This window comes from Pogoniulus pusillus, chromosome Z, assembly GCF_015220805.1.
Source record: "Pogoniulus pusillus isolate bPogPus1 chromosome Z, bPogPus1.pri, whole genome shotgun sequence".
Taxonomy (NCBI): Eukaryota; Metazoa; Chordata; class Aves; order Piciformes; family Lybiidae; genus Pogoniulus; species Pogoniulus pusillus.
In genome coordinates, this window is record NC_087309.1 from 23498563 (window position 1) to 23513142 (window position 14580).

General features: G+C 44.2%; 1 pseudogene; it reads right to left on the bottom strand.

Annotated features, from left to right (window-relative positions):
- Positions 1-489: 489 nt before the first annotated feature.
- LOC135173745 (U2 spliceosomal RNA) lies at positions 490-656 on the bottom strand (annotated as a pseudogene).
- Between the last annotated feature and the right edge of the window lie 13924 nt (positions 657-14580).

Consider the following 14580-nt stretch of genomic DNA (forward strand, 5'->3'; position numbering starts at 1 on the left):
TGGCCACTAGAATGACCAATCAGGTTGGCAGTTAGCCAAACTTTACCATAATAGGCAGAAGCTACTTGCCTGGACTTTCCCAAATATGGGAATCACATGGATTTGCCACAGAGAGACATGAGCTGGGTGTGTGTGGGCTTACACAATCTGTTTACAACCAGGGGTCCTGGCAGAAAAACATGTCCAGGCAGGGCGAGGCACAAGCAAGCCTCTTTTCAGGCCTACAGGCCCTCCACAACAGATATTAATGACAACATTCCTCCAAGTGTTTTGGATCCTGTTTGGACAGTCCACAGCCTCAGAAAAATTGCAGAGATACTAATTTGTGAGTAAATATTCTGTAAAGCCTCTTTGTAATTAAAGCCCTTTGCTTTAGTTCTGTTCATAGAATCATAGAATCAACCATGTTGGAAGAGATCTCCAAGCTCATCCAGTCCAACCTAGCACCCAGCCCTATCCAGTCAACTAGACCATGGCACTAAATGCCTCATCCAGTATTTTCTTGAACACTTAAAAAAAAAATAACAAGCTCTGGATCCAACTCTCACGCCCAAAAATCTGTTTAATATAATGTCCTCTCATTGAGGACTTATCGGATATCAAACTGATAAGAACAGATGCTACACTTGATCTTAGACAAAAGGCAAAGAAGTTAGTTGTTGCTACTCTGAAAGTTCTGCTTTAAGATTCTAGAAAATCTCTTCGTAATAAATTCTGTTTACTGTGTAATTTTGTCTAACTGCTCATTCTGCAGAGAGAGAGCCTCTTGAGTGTCACTAGAGAGAAAGTGGCATACTACTGGGAAAACTTCCAGTTTAAAATACTCTTTGTGAATTTTGGATTTGTTTTAGTACCATTTATATCTGCCTGGAGATAACCATTTATGTAAATAATTGTCACCACCAAACATCTAAACTTGTAAATATTGTTAATAAGTTCTGGACAATAAATACTGATTTTAATAATTAGTAAATATTGTCATTAAAATATTACAAATAATTTTCATAGTCATATATTTATGACAATAAAAAGTTCTATGTAAACAGGAAGAAGATTTTTTTCACTGTGAGAGTGACAGAACACTAGTTTTGGCTCCCCAGGGGACTGTGGAGTCTCCCTCTCTGGAGATACTCAAAACCTGACTGGATATGTTCCTGTGTGATTTAGTATAGGTGATCTTGCTATGGCAGAGAGTTTGACTAGATAGTCTTTTAAGATCTCTTCCAACACCTGACATTCTGTGATTCTATGAGTGTGTAGCATACTCACAAAACCCCCTTTCTCTCTCCCCATTTTGGAGTCAGGATGGGGGGAAAAGAAATGGCACAAAAAATATCAGGAGAAAAACATGCTCCCTACCAAGACTAGAGTCAGCTCACATGGACTTTTCTCATACCACAGGTAAAAATTGTCACACTTTGACAAACCTGGGATGTAGTAAGTTGGATTTTCCCACTTCTTTTGTAGTGCAATTTACACAATTATTTTCAGAGTTATTAAAAGGGGTGAGCTGAAAAATGCATCTGACCTCCATGCTGCTGCTTCTGCACTGTGTCCCACCAAAAAGCTGTTTGTTTCCTGTGGCAAAGTGCTTCTCTGGACTGCAGATTCCCTGGCTGTAAAGTGCTCCTGACAATAAAGGATTTCCACTACTGCAAAGCTTCTCATGGTTTGCTGGCTCTGTTTTGAACTTTTGTTTCTTTTGGCATCACATACAGTGGATTAACTGCAGTTCTAGAAGGCTTCTCAAAAACTGGAGACCAAATTGGAATTCTCACAAGTAAAACACTGCTTTGTGAGTAGAATTGGGATATTTTCCATAGAGTTTCTGGGGAAGGCTTATCTCTTATTAACGGAGAATTCACTGCTTTGTGGATTTTATCCTTTTCAAAATATTGTTCCTCTACTAATATAATCCTTTCTATATGCTCTGAAGACAGTCATGTTGTGCTTTAGGAGTTACCTGCCCCCTCCACTTAAGAAAAATCACCTAGACTAGACTCAGTGGCTGGGAATTAAGGAATGAAACTATATTTACAGATTAGCACAATATACAGGCATATACATACAAACAAATACATAGCTTTATACAAATTAAAAGTAATGTAGAAGCACAATACTCCTCCCAGAAATGATCAAAGTCCCCAGGAGGGCTCTCAACCAAAAGCCCCTTCCCCCTCCCTCTTTTCCTCCCTTAAGAAATAACCAGATCAACCCAAGTACATCTCATGTGATAAATCTGGAGATCTGAGATGAGATGTCAAAAAAAGACAACAAGTAGGTTAGAGGGAAAAAATAGGTTAGGTGGATTAGAAAGTTAAAAGCAGAATCAGCCAGAGAAAAGACCACCATAAAGAAGGCACAGTCAAAAGTGAGAAGCTGAACAGTGTGTGTTTGTGAAGTGCCTATCTTATCTATATGCTGACTAGCTGTGTTTCTCAGAAGAATAGTGATATAGGGCACATGTTGTTTTTCTTCTTCTCACAGCTAAGGATTTAATTTATCTCTGTAAAAATTAGCCTCAGAAGAGCACAATCCACCCCTCTATATTACTCAGTGTTCTGCTGAGCACTGTCTATTCTAAAACAATATTTACAATAATGAATATTACAAGTTCAGCTCACACTTTGTTCCAGCTATCTCAGGTGTAGGTGATTCAAAAGCTCAGAAAATAGCAAGTAGTTTGTCTCCTCACATGTGAAATGAGAGCATGGACTCCTGGGTGACACTGGGTTCATGTTAACGTACTGTAGATTATCTCATACATTGTGTCTTATTGGATGTCATGGAATACCTAGAAGAGAAAACACCTAACAGCTTGTATTATACACTCTGAAATTAAAATCTCTCCAGTAAAGTTAGATTTCTCTGTGAAGTACACTGGATTTCACTATTGTCCTTCATTACCCAGTATGTATGACCCCCAGCAGACACCACCCCTGTCATGGAGGGAGATTCTGCCACCTACGCTGATTTGTCATGGATGGGAGAATTTAATTGGTGTGAGATAATATTATATAAAAATATGTATTTATTAAACTCAATATTCTGAACTCTCACCACCCCAAACCACTGTATTTAATATTAAAAGGATTCTACACGGTTATGGAAACATTCTAGGATTAATACCACACTATGACTTATTAATAACTAGCAAACATTCAAACTATAAACAGAGAGAGGATTTTTCCTTGTGGCAAATACCGCTTGGGGTCTATATACTATTCGCCCAGCAGAGTGGGCTGAAAACTCTTTCTGCTCTCCGGCAGAGGCAATAGATGTCACAGAGGCATTAAAGCATTTATTTGCAACTCTCATTAATTATCAGTCACCCTCCGGGTCTACGTCAAAGCCTATTACTAGTGTCCAAATTTCTGGGAAGTCTTTGCCCGTGGATTTTGAGGCTGGAATCCTCCCGGCTTGAGGGAAAATAGTCTCTGACCTTATGCTTCTGGTTTCTTCTGGATGCTCTGTCCAGGGATTCTTAGGCAGGACCTTCAGGTGCAGAGGCAGGATGTGCCATGCAGTCGGAGCATGATGTAACACTGGCTCCTCAGGCCGATCACATGCAGACAATTCAGAGTCTGCTCCTGCTTAACTCAGCGGCAGTGGCGCTTTCCAGGCAATGATAAGGCAGCAGGCATGCAATAGGGTGCACAGCTACTTAGGAGTCTGCACTCCATAGGTAAAGGCAGGCAACACAGGATCTGGTCCTGATAACTCACTGCAGTGGTGTGCAAGTGTGCACCACTGGCTGGGAGACTGTGGGAGATTCTGTCTCCATAATAGCAGCAAAGAAAGTAGGCATACAGTGCTGGTGAGTCTGAGCCTAATAAGTGAGTGAGCTAGCAAGGCAGCCTGTGCTAGCAAGTGAGCGTCAGAAGGGGAGTCCCAGCAATCAGGAGAGTCTGAGCATGTTGTTTACCTGTGTACCAACATTTACTAAATGTGGGCCGAGATTAATCATAGAATCATAGAATCAACCAGGTTGGAAGAGACCTCCAAGATCATCCAGTCCAACCTATTACACAGCCCTATCCAGTCAACTAGACCATGGCACTGAGTGCCTTTTCCAGTCTTTTCTTGAACACCTCCAGGGATGGTACCTCCACCACCTCCCCGGGAGCCCACTCCAACGGCAAATCACTCTCTCTGGGAAGAGCTTCCTCCTGACATCCAGCCTATACTTTTCCTGGAACAACTTGAGACTGGTTTCCTGTGCTCTGTTGCTGGTTGCCTGAGAGAAGAGGCCACCCCTCACCTGGCTACAACGTTCCTTCAGGTAGTTGTAGACAGCAATGAGGTCGTCCCTGAGCCTGCTCTCCTCCAACCTAAACAACCCCAGCTCCCTCAGCCTCTCCTCATAGGGTTTGTCTTCCAGGCCCTTCATCAGCTTTGTTGCCCTCCTCCAGCACCTCAATATCTCTCTTGAATCGAGGGGCCCAGAACTGGACACAGTATGCAAGGTGTGTCCTAGACCAGTGCTGAGTACAGGGGAAGAATAACCTCCCTCATTCTACTGGCCACACTGTTTCTGATCCAGGCCATGATGCCATTGTCTCTCTTGGCCACCTGGGCACACTACTGCCTCATCTTCTGCCTACTATCTATCAGTACTGCCAGGTCCCTTGGCCACTAGAGTGACCAATCAGGTTGTCAGTAAGACAAACCTTACCGTAATAGGCAAATGCCACAAGCCTGGAGTTTCCAAATATGGGTATCACATAGACCTAGCAATAGGCAGGCACGAACTGGGCATGCGAGGCTTACACAACATGTTTACAAACACATTATACAACATAGACCCTAGGCAGTCCAGACTCTGTGTCACCAGGTCTGTTGTGGCCATTTCATCTGTTTAATGTGTTTACCTCTGGTTTGGGCAGAAAAACATGTCCAGGCAGGGCAAGGCATAAATAAGCCTATTTTCGGGCCCACAGGCCCTCCACAACACCCCCTCAGACAGGTTTCCTTTCACCCAAAGGAGAAAATGCCAAAATAGTTTCCTCTAACAGATTCTTTTCACATAAAACAGGAATTTTATCACCATCCATTGTTTAGACCAAATCTTATTCTGCAGGTCCTGTTCTGTTTACAGAACCCCTATTAGTTACCAACCAGGTAGCTTGTGCTAAATGTTTGTCCCGGTTTTTCAGTGTTCCACCCCCCATGGCTTTAAGGGTGGTTTTCAGCAAACCATTGTAGTGCTCAATCTTCCCTGAAGCTGGTGCATAGTAGGGTATGTGGTAGATCCACACAATACTGCATTTTTTGGCCCAGTTTTTCACAAGATTGTTCTTGAAATGAGTGCCATTGTCTGACTCGATTCTCTCTGGAGTTCCATGTCTCCACATGATTTCTCTTTCCAAGCCAAGAATGGTGTTACGTGCAGTAGCATGTGGAACTGGATAGGTTTCCAGCCATCCAGTCCTGGCCTCTACCATTGTTAGCACATACTGCTTGCCAGAACAAGATTGAGGAAAAGTGATGTAGTCAATCTGCCAGGCTCACCATGCCTGTACTTTGACCAGCTCTCACCAAACTGTAAGGGCTTGTTTCACTTAGCCTGCTTAATAGCTGCACAGATGTCACAGTCATGCATGATTTGGGTGATAGCATCCATGGATAAGTCAATTAATCTATCATGTGCCCATCAGTAGGATGCATGTCTGCCTTCATGTGCAGATGAATCATGGGCTCACTGAGCTAAGAACAGTTTACCTCAGTGTTTCTAATCAAGGTCGAGATCGGAGTTTATATCAACTGTCATGGAGGGTCTGTAGGCCTGAAAAGAGGCTTATTCATGCTTATGCTTGCCTGGACATGTTTTTCTGCCAGGACCCCTGGTTGTAAACAAGTTGTGTAAACTCCCACACACCCAGCTCGCATCTCCCTGGGGTAAACCCATGTGATCCCCATATTTAGGAAAGTCCAGGCAAGTGTCTTTTGCCTATTATGGTAATGTTTGGCTGACTGCCAACCTGATTGGTCATTCTAGTGGCCAAAGAGGCCATTAATCTCGGACCACATTCAATAAGTAGGGGTGCACCGGTAAACAAGGTGCTCAGACCCCTGCTCAGATGCCATTGCTCACACTTAGAGCCTCACTTCCAGCTCAGACCCCAATGGCTCAGACCCCCATGCTCAGACTCCATTGCATAGCTCCGATGCTCAGAGGTTCAGACCCTCATGCTCTGACCCATTTGCAGCTGCCTGCCTGCGCAACTTTCTTGCTGTGCCATACTGTTGTGGAGGCAGGAAATTAATGTGGCCAAGTCAGGAATTTTTATAGAAAAATAGAATTGTTTTATTTTCCCAAAAACCCACCCCCAAAACTATATACAGAACTTAATTTCATTTTAATTATCAGATTAAGTTAGTTTGAGAAAATCTACAGGATACCGTAGATAATTTGACTATTTTGGAAGTCAGAAGTTGGAAAAGGCTTTAGCTATTAAATGAATAGCATTTCCCACTTAATAATAAAGCTGAGCCAGAATAACTCACGGTCAGGCTGACTTGGTCCAGTGGCCTGTGCTCTTGCTCTCTCTTCTGATGCCTTTGTTAAGAGGTATTCAGGTGCACAAAAGGTGTTAACGTGTGAAGCAATCCTTTGGAGCAGAAAGCCAGGGGCTCCTGCTGCAGAATTTATCCAGGCCGGGGGTGGGGTGGGGGAGAACTCTCAGGCAGGCACAATCTCTAAGGTGGGAATCTCAAAGGTGGGAAGTCCCCCAATATTTATACCCTCCCTAGACAAAGAGCAGAATTACACTTCCTAGGCATGAAGACCACAGCCAATCCCAGCACAATTATCAGGCGGGCACTACATGGGCACCCCTCATGCCGGAAGGGCCCCTTGCTCACCCCCTTCACACCAGCAGGGCAGGGGGGATGACAGGTCTCCAGGACACTGTGTGGAGCCTATAGTCTCCAGCCAACTGTGCACTCTTGCGCACCACTGTGTTATCAGCGCCAGATCCTGTATTGCCTGCCTTTACCTACAGAGCTCAGACTCCCAGCAGCTGCACACATCCTGCATGCCCGCTGTCTATCATTGTCTGGTAAGTGCCGTTGCCACTGAGATAACCAGGAAGCAGACTTTGGATTGCCTGCATGCTACTGGCTTGTCTGGCCAGTTTTAGATCATGGTGAGACTGCACAACATCCTACTTCTGCACCTGAGATCCTGCCTATGTATCCCTGGACAGAGCACCCCGTAGCAGCGAGCAGCACCAAGGCAGAAATTGTATCAGTCACCAGGAGAACAAGGTTGGAGACCATCATTTCCCTAGAAATTGGAAGATTCATCCTTTCCCCTCAAGCTGGGAGGATTCCAGCTTCAAAGTCCACAGGCAGAGATCCCCTGAAGTTTGGACACTGGCATACGCTGTGATATAGCCCTGGAGGGTGATTGATAATTAATAAGAGTTGTGAGTAAATGCTTTAATACCTCTGTAAATATCTGTTGCCTCTGCCATAGAGCAGAATCAGTTTTCAGCCCACTGCTGGGCAAATAGCATATAGACCTCAAATGGTATTTGCCGTGGGGAAAACTCCTCTCTCTGTTTATAGTTTGAAATGTTTGCTAGTTAATTAATAAGCTCCTGTACATATTTTATCCTAGAATGTTTTCATAACAGTGTAAGAATCCTTTTAATATTAATATACAGTGGTTGTGGGTAGGAAGAGCTCAGAATATTGAGTTTAATAAATATATATTTTTATATAACCTTGTCTCACCCCAATTAATTTCTCTCCTCTGCCAAAATAGGCATGGGCAGCAGAATACCCTTCCGTGACAAGACTTCAATACAGATGTCAAGACACACCTCGTACCTTAGCAATTAGATAAGCAAGAATGAAGAAAAACCGCAAATTCATTCTTTACATTGTTTCATCTGTTGCAACATCCTCTAAGGTCATTTCAACCCTCTATTTTACTTAATTCAGTGTTTTTCCACTTATACATTCTGAACCCATGGCTTATATTCCAGGGTGTCAAGATTAGACAGTTGTATAGCACTAAAACTCCTACCATTCCCAACACTCCATCTCTTGCTTCAGTAACTCTCCTGTTAGGACTCCAGACTGCTGACTTCCATTTTTGCTTGTTCCAAATAAGATGACAGGAACCATCTGTGAACAAAACACAGTTCTTTTCTTGATCAGAGACTCAGCTGGCTCTGGAAATTGAATGAAGCTTGTTATTTACAGCTTAGCACAATATACAAGCAGACATTTACCGTATATACAGTTATAGACAGAAATATACAAGGTAAAATACAGAAACACAACACCCCTCCCAGAAACCTGAGTCCCCAGGTGTGATGGTTTGGGGGTTACCCCGCCCCCCCACACTTTTGAATTTGCCCCAGCTAACTCAGACGGACCCTAGGAATATAGATGAAGCAATTTATTTACAGCTAGCAGAATTTACAAGCAGCTATTTACAATATATACAGTTATATACAATTATATACAGAAATATACAAAGGATAAACAATACAAAAGCACAACTCCCCTCCCAGAAACCTGAGTCCCCAGGAGGGGCTCTCAAACCACCCCAACACCTCCCCCAGCCCTCTCAACCTTACCCCAGTTCTCAGGAAGAAGAGAGGTGCAGCCAAGAGGTTAGGGAGCAAAGTTAGTAGGAGCAGGGTTAATGAGATGTGACCAGGTCTAAGGCAAAAGCAAGAGTGAGAAACAAAATGGAGAATGTTTTCTTCTTCTTCTTCCCAGAGTTCTCAGCAAGACTGTGAGAGAAGTTGACATCAATTGTTTTCATTTCACTGCCCATTATCTAGTTCTGTTACCAAAACATTCTAGCTTGCTTCAAACTAGCACAATCCACCCCTTGTCTACTTCGCTCAGAGTATCGCTGAGAATTATCCAATCTAATCTAAACCAATATTTACACTAAAATAATATATACAAGTTCAGTTCACACTTCAATCAGATGTAGGTGATTCAAAAGCTCAGAACAGGGACTCCCAGGTGACATTGGGTTCGTGCTCACATGCTGTAGATTCTATCATAGATTCTCTCAGTGTTGGGCGCCGATGTTACCTAGAACATAAAACTCCTAACAACTTGAATTTAAACTCTCTCAGCTAAGGTTAAATTTCTCTCTGGAATACACTGGATTTCACCATTCTCCTGCATTACCCAGTGGGTGTGACCAGGACCTTCAGCAGAAACCACCCCTCGGACAGGTTTCCCTTCGCCCGAAGGAGAAAACACCCAAACAGTTTTCCCTAACACATTCTTTTCACATACAACAGGAACTTTATCATCGTCTACTGTTTGGACCAAATGTGATTGTGCAGGTCCTGCTCTGTTTACTGAACCTCTACTATTTACCAACCAGGTAGCTTGTGCTAGATGTTTGTCCCAGTTTTTCAGAGTTCCACCCCCCATAGCCTTTAGGGAGGTTTTCAGCAAACCATTGTAGCACTCAATTTTCCCTGAAGCTGGTGCATAGTAGGGTATATGATAAATCCATTCAATACCATGCTCTTTGGCCCAATTTTTTACAAGATTATTCTTGAAATGAGTACCATTGTCTGACTCAATTCTCTCTGGAGTTCCATGTCTCCACAAGATTTGTCTCTCCAAACCAACAATGGTGTTACGTGCAGTAGCATGTGGAACTGGATAGGTTTCCAACCATCCAGTGCTGGCTTCTACCATCGTCAGCACATACTGCTTGCCAGAACGAGATCGAGGTAAAGTGATGTAGTCAATCTGCCAAGCTTCTCCATACTTGTACTTTGACCATCTCTCACCATACCATAAGGGCTTGATTCGCTTAGCCTGCTTAATAGCAGCACAAATGTCACAGTCATAGATGACTTGGGTGATAGCGTCCATGGACAAGTCAATTGACCTATCGCGAGCCCATCGGTATGTTCCATCTCTGCCTTGATGTCCAGATGAGTCATGGGCCCACCGAGCTAAGAACAGCTCACCTCGGTGTTTCCAATCAAGGTCAATGTCAAGTTCAGAGTTGGTATCAACTTGAGCAATCTTAGCAGCTTGGTCTGCCTTCTGGTTGTGTTGATGTTCCTCAGTGGCTCTGCTCTTAGGCATGTGTGCGTCTACGTGCCGCAACTTCACTGGAGTTTTCTCCAGCCGTGCATCAATGTCCTGCCATAGATCAGCACACCAAATAGGCTTTCCTTTCCTCTGCCAACCATTCTTCTTCCAGTCCTTCAGCCAACCCCAGAGAACATTGGCTACCATCCACCAGTCGGTGTAGAGGTAAAGGATAGGCCAATTCTCACGTTCAGCCACATCAAGAGCAAGTTGAACAGCTTTTACCTCAGCGAACTGACTGGATTCTCCTTCTCCATCTTTCGTTTCGGTAACTCTCCTGGTAGGACTCCAAACTGCTGACTTCCATATTCGCTTATTCCCAACAAGACGACAGGAACCATCTGTGAACAAAGCATAGTTCTTTTCCTGATCAGAGAGATCACCATAGGGAGGAGCTTCCTCAGCATGATTATTTTCTCCTCTGGAGGTTTGGAACAGTCTGTGCCTTCCGGCCAGTTGGTGATCACCTCCACTAGACCAGGTCGGTCAAGATTACCCATTCGTGCTCGTTGGGTTATCAAAGCCATCCATTTAGACCAGGTTGCATCTGTGGCATGATGTGGTGATGAACCTTTGCCTTTGAACATCCAGTTAAGAACTGGCAGTCTAGGAGCTAAAAGCAATTGTGACTCAGTTCCAATCACTTCAGAAGCTGCCTTCACTCCTTCATAGGCTGCTAGAATCTCTTTCTCAGTTGCAGTGTAATTTGTCTCTGAACCTCTGTAACAACGTCCCCAGAAACCAAGAGGACGATCATGTGTCTCATTTGGAGCTCTCTGCCAAAGACTCCAAGTTGGACCATTGTCACTGGCAGCTGTGTACAGAATGTTCTTAATGTCCGAACCAGATCTCACAGATCCCAAGCCCACTGCATGGTCTACCTCTTGTTTGATTTGATCAAAGGCTGCTTGTTGTTCAGGTCCCCACTCGAAATTGTTTCTCTTACGAGTCACATCGTGCAGAGGTTTGACAATCTGACTGAAACCAGGAATGTGTAGTCTCCAAAATCCCACCACACCAAGAAAAGAAAGTGTGTCCTTCTTACTGGTGGGAACTGCCATGGTGGAGACTTTGTTGATCACATCCTGAGGAATGTAACGGCGACCATCCTGCCACCGCACTCCCAGAAACTGAATTTCTTTGGCAGGTCCTTTGACCTTGTCTCTCTTAATGGCAAAACCTGCTTGCAACAGAATGTCAATGATTTTGTTACCTTTCTCAAAGACTTCCTCAGCAGTTTGGCCCCACACAATGATGTCGTCGATGCACTGGATGTGCTCTGGAGCTTTACCTTTCTCCAGTGCATTGTGAATGACTGAGTGACAGATGGTTGAGCTGTGTTTCCACCCCTGAGGCAAACGGTTGAACTGGTACTGGATTCCTCTCCAGGTGAATGCAAACTGAGGCCTGCACTCCTTTGCTATGGGAATAGAGAAGAAAGCATTAGCAATGTCTATGGTTGCATACCATTTAGCCTCCTTCGATTCCAGCTCGTACTGGAGTTCCAGCATGTCCGGCACAGCTGCACTCATGGGTGGCGTCACCTCGTTAAGGGCATGAAAGTCAACTGTCAGTCTCCAGTCGCCTGTAGGTTTGCGCACAGGCCAGATGGGACTGTTGAAAGGTGAATGAGCTTTCTCGATGACAGCCTGACTCTCCAGTTGATGAATCAGCTGATGAATGGGCAACAAAGAGTCATGGTTAGTTCTGTACTGCCTGTGGTGAACAGTTTGAGTTGCAATTGGCACTTCCAGGTCCTCTATGTCATGATGTCCCACAACTGCAGATTCATCAGAAAGTTCAGGTCTAATGGACAATTTCAATTTATCATCCTCAATCTCTACAGATGCTATTCCAAAAGCCCATTTATGACCCTTAGGATCTTTGAAACAACCTTGTCTCAAAAAGTCAATTCCCAAAATTCAAGGCGCATCAGGACCAGTTACAATAGGATGTGTCTTCCACTCTTTGCCAGTTAAACTGATCTCAGCCTGTATCTTAGTTAACTCTTGAGATCCACCAGTGATTCCAAAGATAGAAATGGACTCTGTCCCTTTGGAATTAGATGGCAATAAAGTACACTGAGCACCTGTGTCAACTAAAGCCCTGTATTTCCGAACTCTTGAACTGCCAGGCCACCTAATGAATACATTCCAATAGATTCGGTTCTCTCCACTATCCCTTTCCTCCTCCTAGCTGGAGGCAGGGCACCCCTAATGCTGAACATGGCATGTAGGGTGTACACAATGATTGGTGTTGTTGTGAGAGGAACTGCAACTGTTGGAACAATTGCAGTTGCTCTCGGGAGCTGAAGAAGTGACAGCTACTTTTCTGGCATTATTACCTCTGTTTCTGCCACTCTGCAGTTCCCTGACTCTCTTTGAAAGAGCTGAAGTAGGTTTACCATCCCATTTGTTCATGTTCTCACCGTATGTGTCACGCAGAAGTATCCACAGTGACGCACGTGATTGTTGATGTCTAGGTGGACTTTGTCTCCTGCTGGGCTGGAATTGCCTTGCAGGAGGTGGGCGTCTGTTCCTGACTGCAGAAACATGCACCCATTCAGATGATGCAGGAACGGTATCCTTTACCAGATTGGTAATGTTTTTGAGATCCTCCTTCAGTTCTTTCATGCCATTTCTAATGCCATTCTCAATACTATCCTTCATCTCTGTAGTCATAGTCTTTATGGCACAGATTATACCAGAATGTGACAAGCTGTCCTCAATCTGCCTGAGCTGATCAGTGAATTCACCAACAGTGAAAGATCTTCCAATATCACTCCTTGCTAGAAACTTACTGGCCAAGATGTTAGCATAGGATGAAGGAGCAAGCTTAATCAGCTTCTTCATGAGACCTGTTCCCAAAGGAATATCGTCAGGCTCATGAGTGCCATGATCTCCATAAAGCACTTCCTTCACAGCAAACTCCTTCAGCAGATTAATTCCCTGCTCAACGGTGTTCCACTTCTTGGCAGCCCATGGCAAATCATCTCGGGAAGGATATCTCATAGCCACAGCCAACAGGAGGCGTGTCCACAAGCTAACCCTACCAAGAGGACTTGCCAGGTGTTTGTCCACCCCACTCTCCTTAGTGAGTGGTCCCAGCTGCTTGGCAGACTTGTCTCCTACCTGCAGAGCATTAGCACCAATGCCACGGCATCTCACTAGCCAGCTTAAGATTGGCTCACCTGATTCCCTTGTGTATTCCTTCCTAACTTCCCTGACCTCTCTGTGTGGATCCTTGGAGCCTTGAATGTCATCTTCCTCCTCTTCTTCCTGTTGTTCTGGTGGTGCCTGGCCTAACACAATCTTCTTCATAGCATTCCTAAACTCATTGGAACCATCCTCTCTCTTGGCAGCTAACCTCACAGCACTCCTCTCACTTGAGTATTGTTGTCTCAGCACATCTACAAGGTCTCGCAGACTAACTGCCTCCTCTTCCTCTTCTCCTTGCTGATCACTAGAGTTCCCGTCTCTTACATCCTCCTGTGAACCACTCTTTGTCTTAGCTTTTGCCTTAGCAGGTGCCAGAAGGGCCTGAGCAGCAACAGACTTGGATGTGTCTGCTGGAGGATTTGAATCCTTAGGGGTCTGACCTGGAGCATTTGAATTATTGGAGGTCTGACTTGGAGCATTTGTATCCTTAGGGGTCTGACCTGGAGCTTGTGAGTTCAAATCTGCCTTGCTTTTAACAGGAGGATTTTGGTTCTGGGCTGCTGGCTGGGGGTTTGAATTGGCTGAGCTGGTGTCATTAGGATTTGGACTGACTGGGCTAGCCTTACCAGCATTGGTAGTGTTATTATTTGCCTGTCCTCCTGGGATGCCTGCCAACCCTGAGGTGTTTTCATTTTTGCTAGGAACATTCTGATTTTGGGTATCGACCTGTCCTCCTAGGGCTCCTGCCGAACTCTGCCCGTTATTGTTTTTGTTTTTGCTATCATTGTTTATGTTATTGGCGGGAACATTGGCTGTGTTCCCAGAACCTACAGAGGAGGGTGGAGAGGTTGGCAAGGGGGAAGCCGATAACTGTGCTCCCTTGTTTTGCTGTGAAAAAGACTGCTTCTGAGACACAGAATTTTTCCTAGTTCTTACAGAAGCTGGTTTTGAATTTTTCACCAATAATGCCAAAATTAATATGAATATTAAAATCATGAGGCAAATATTAAAAATTGTGAGAAGAAAAACAGTTTTACACGAGCATGTGCCTATACAAACAGTTGGGATTCCTGTCTTAGGCTGAATAACTCTCATTAGAGCCATATTTAAAGCAGAATTTCCATTGATTGTCACATTATTGACCAGAGCTCCTGTAATGTCCTTGGTAATATTCTCAGAGATATTAAAACCAGCATAACCAAGAATAAAATCACCCCAGCTCCAGAACATATCTGAAACCTTAGCTTTAGCCTTATTATAAGCCAGATCAATGAAATAAGCAACAATTTGACCTTTTAACCAACTAAATGCCAAGAAAACAAAACCA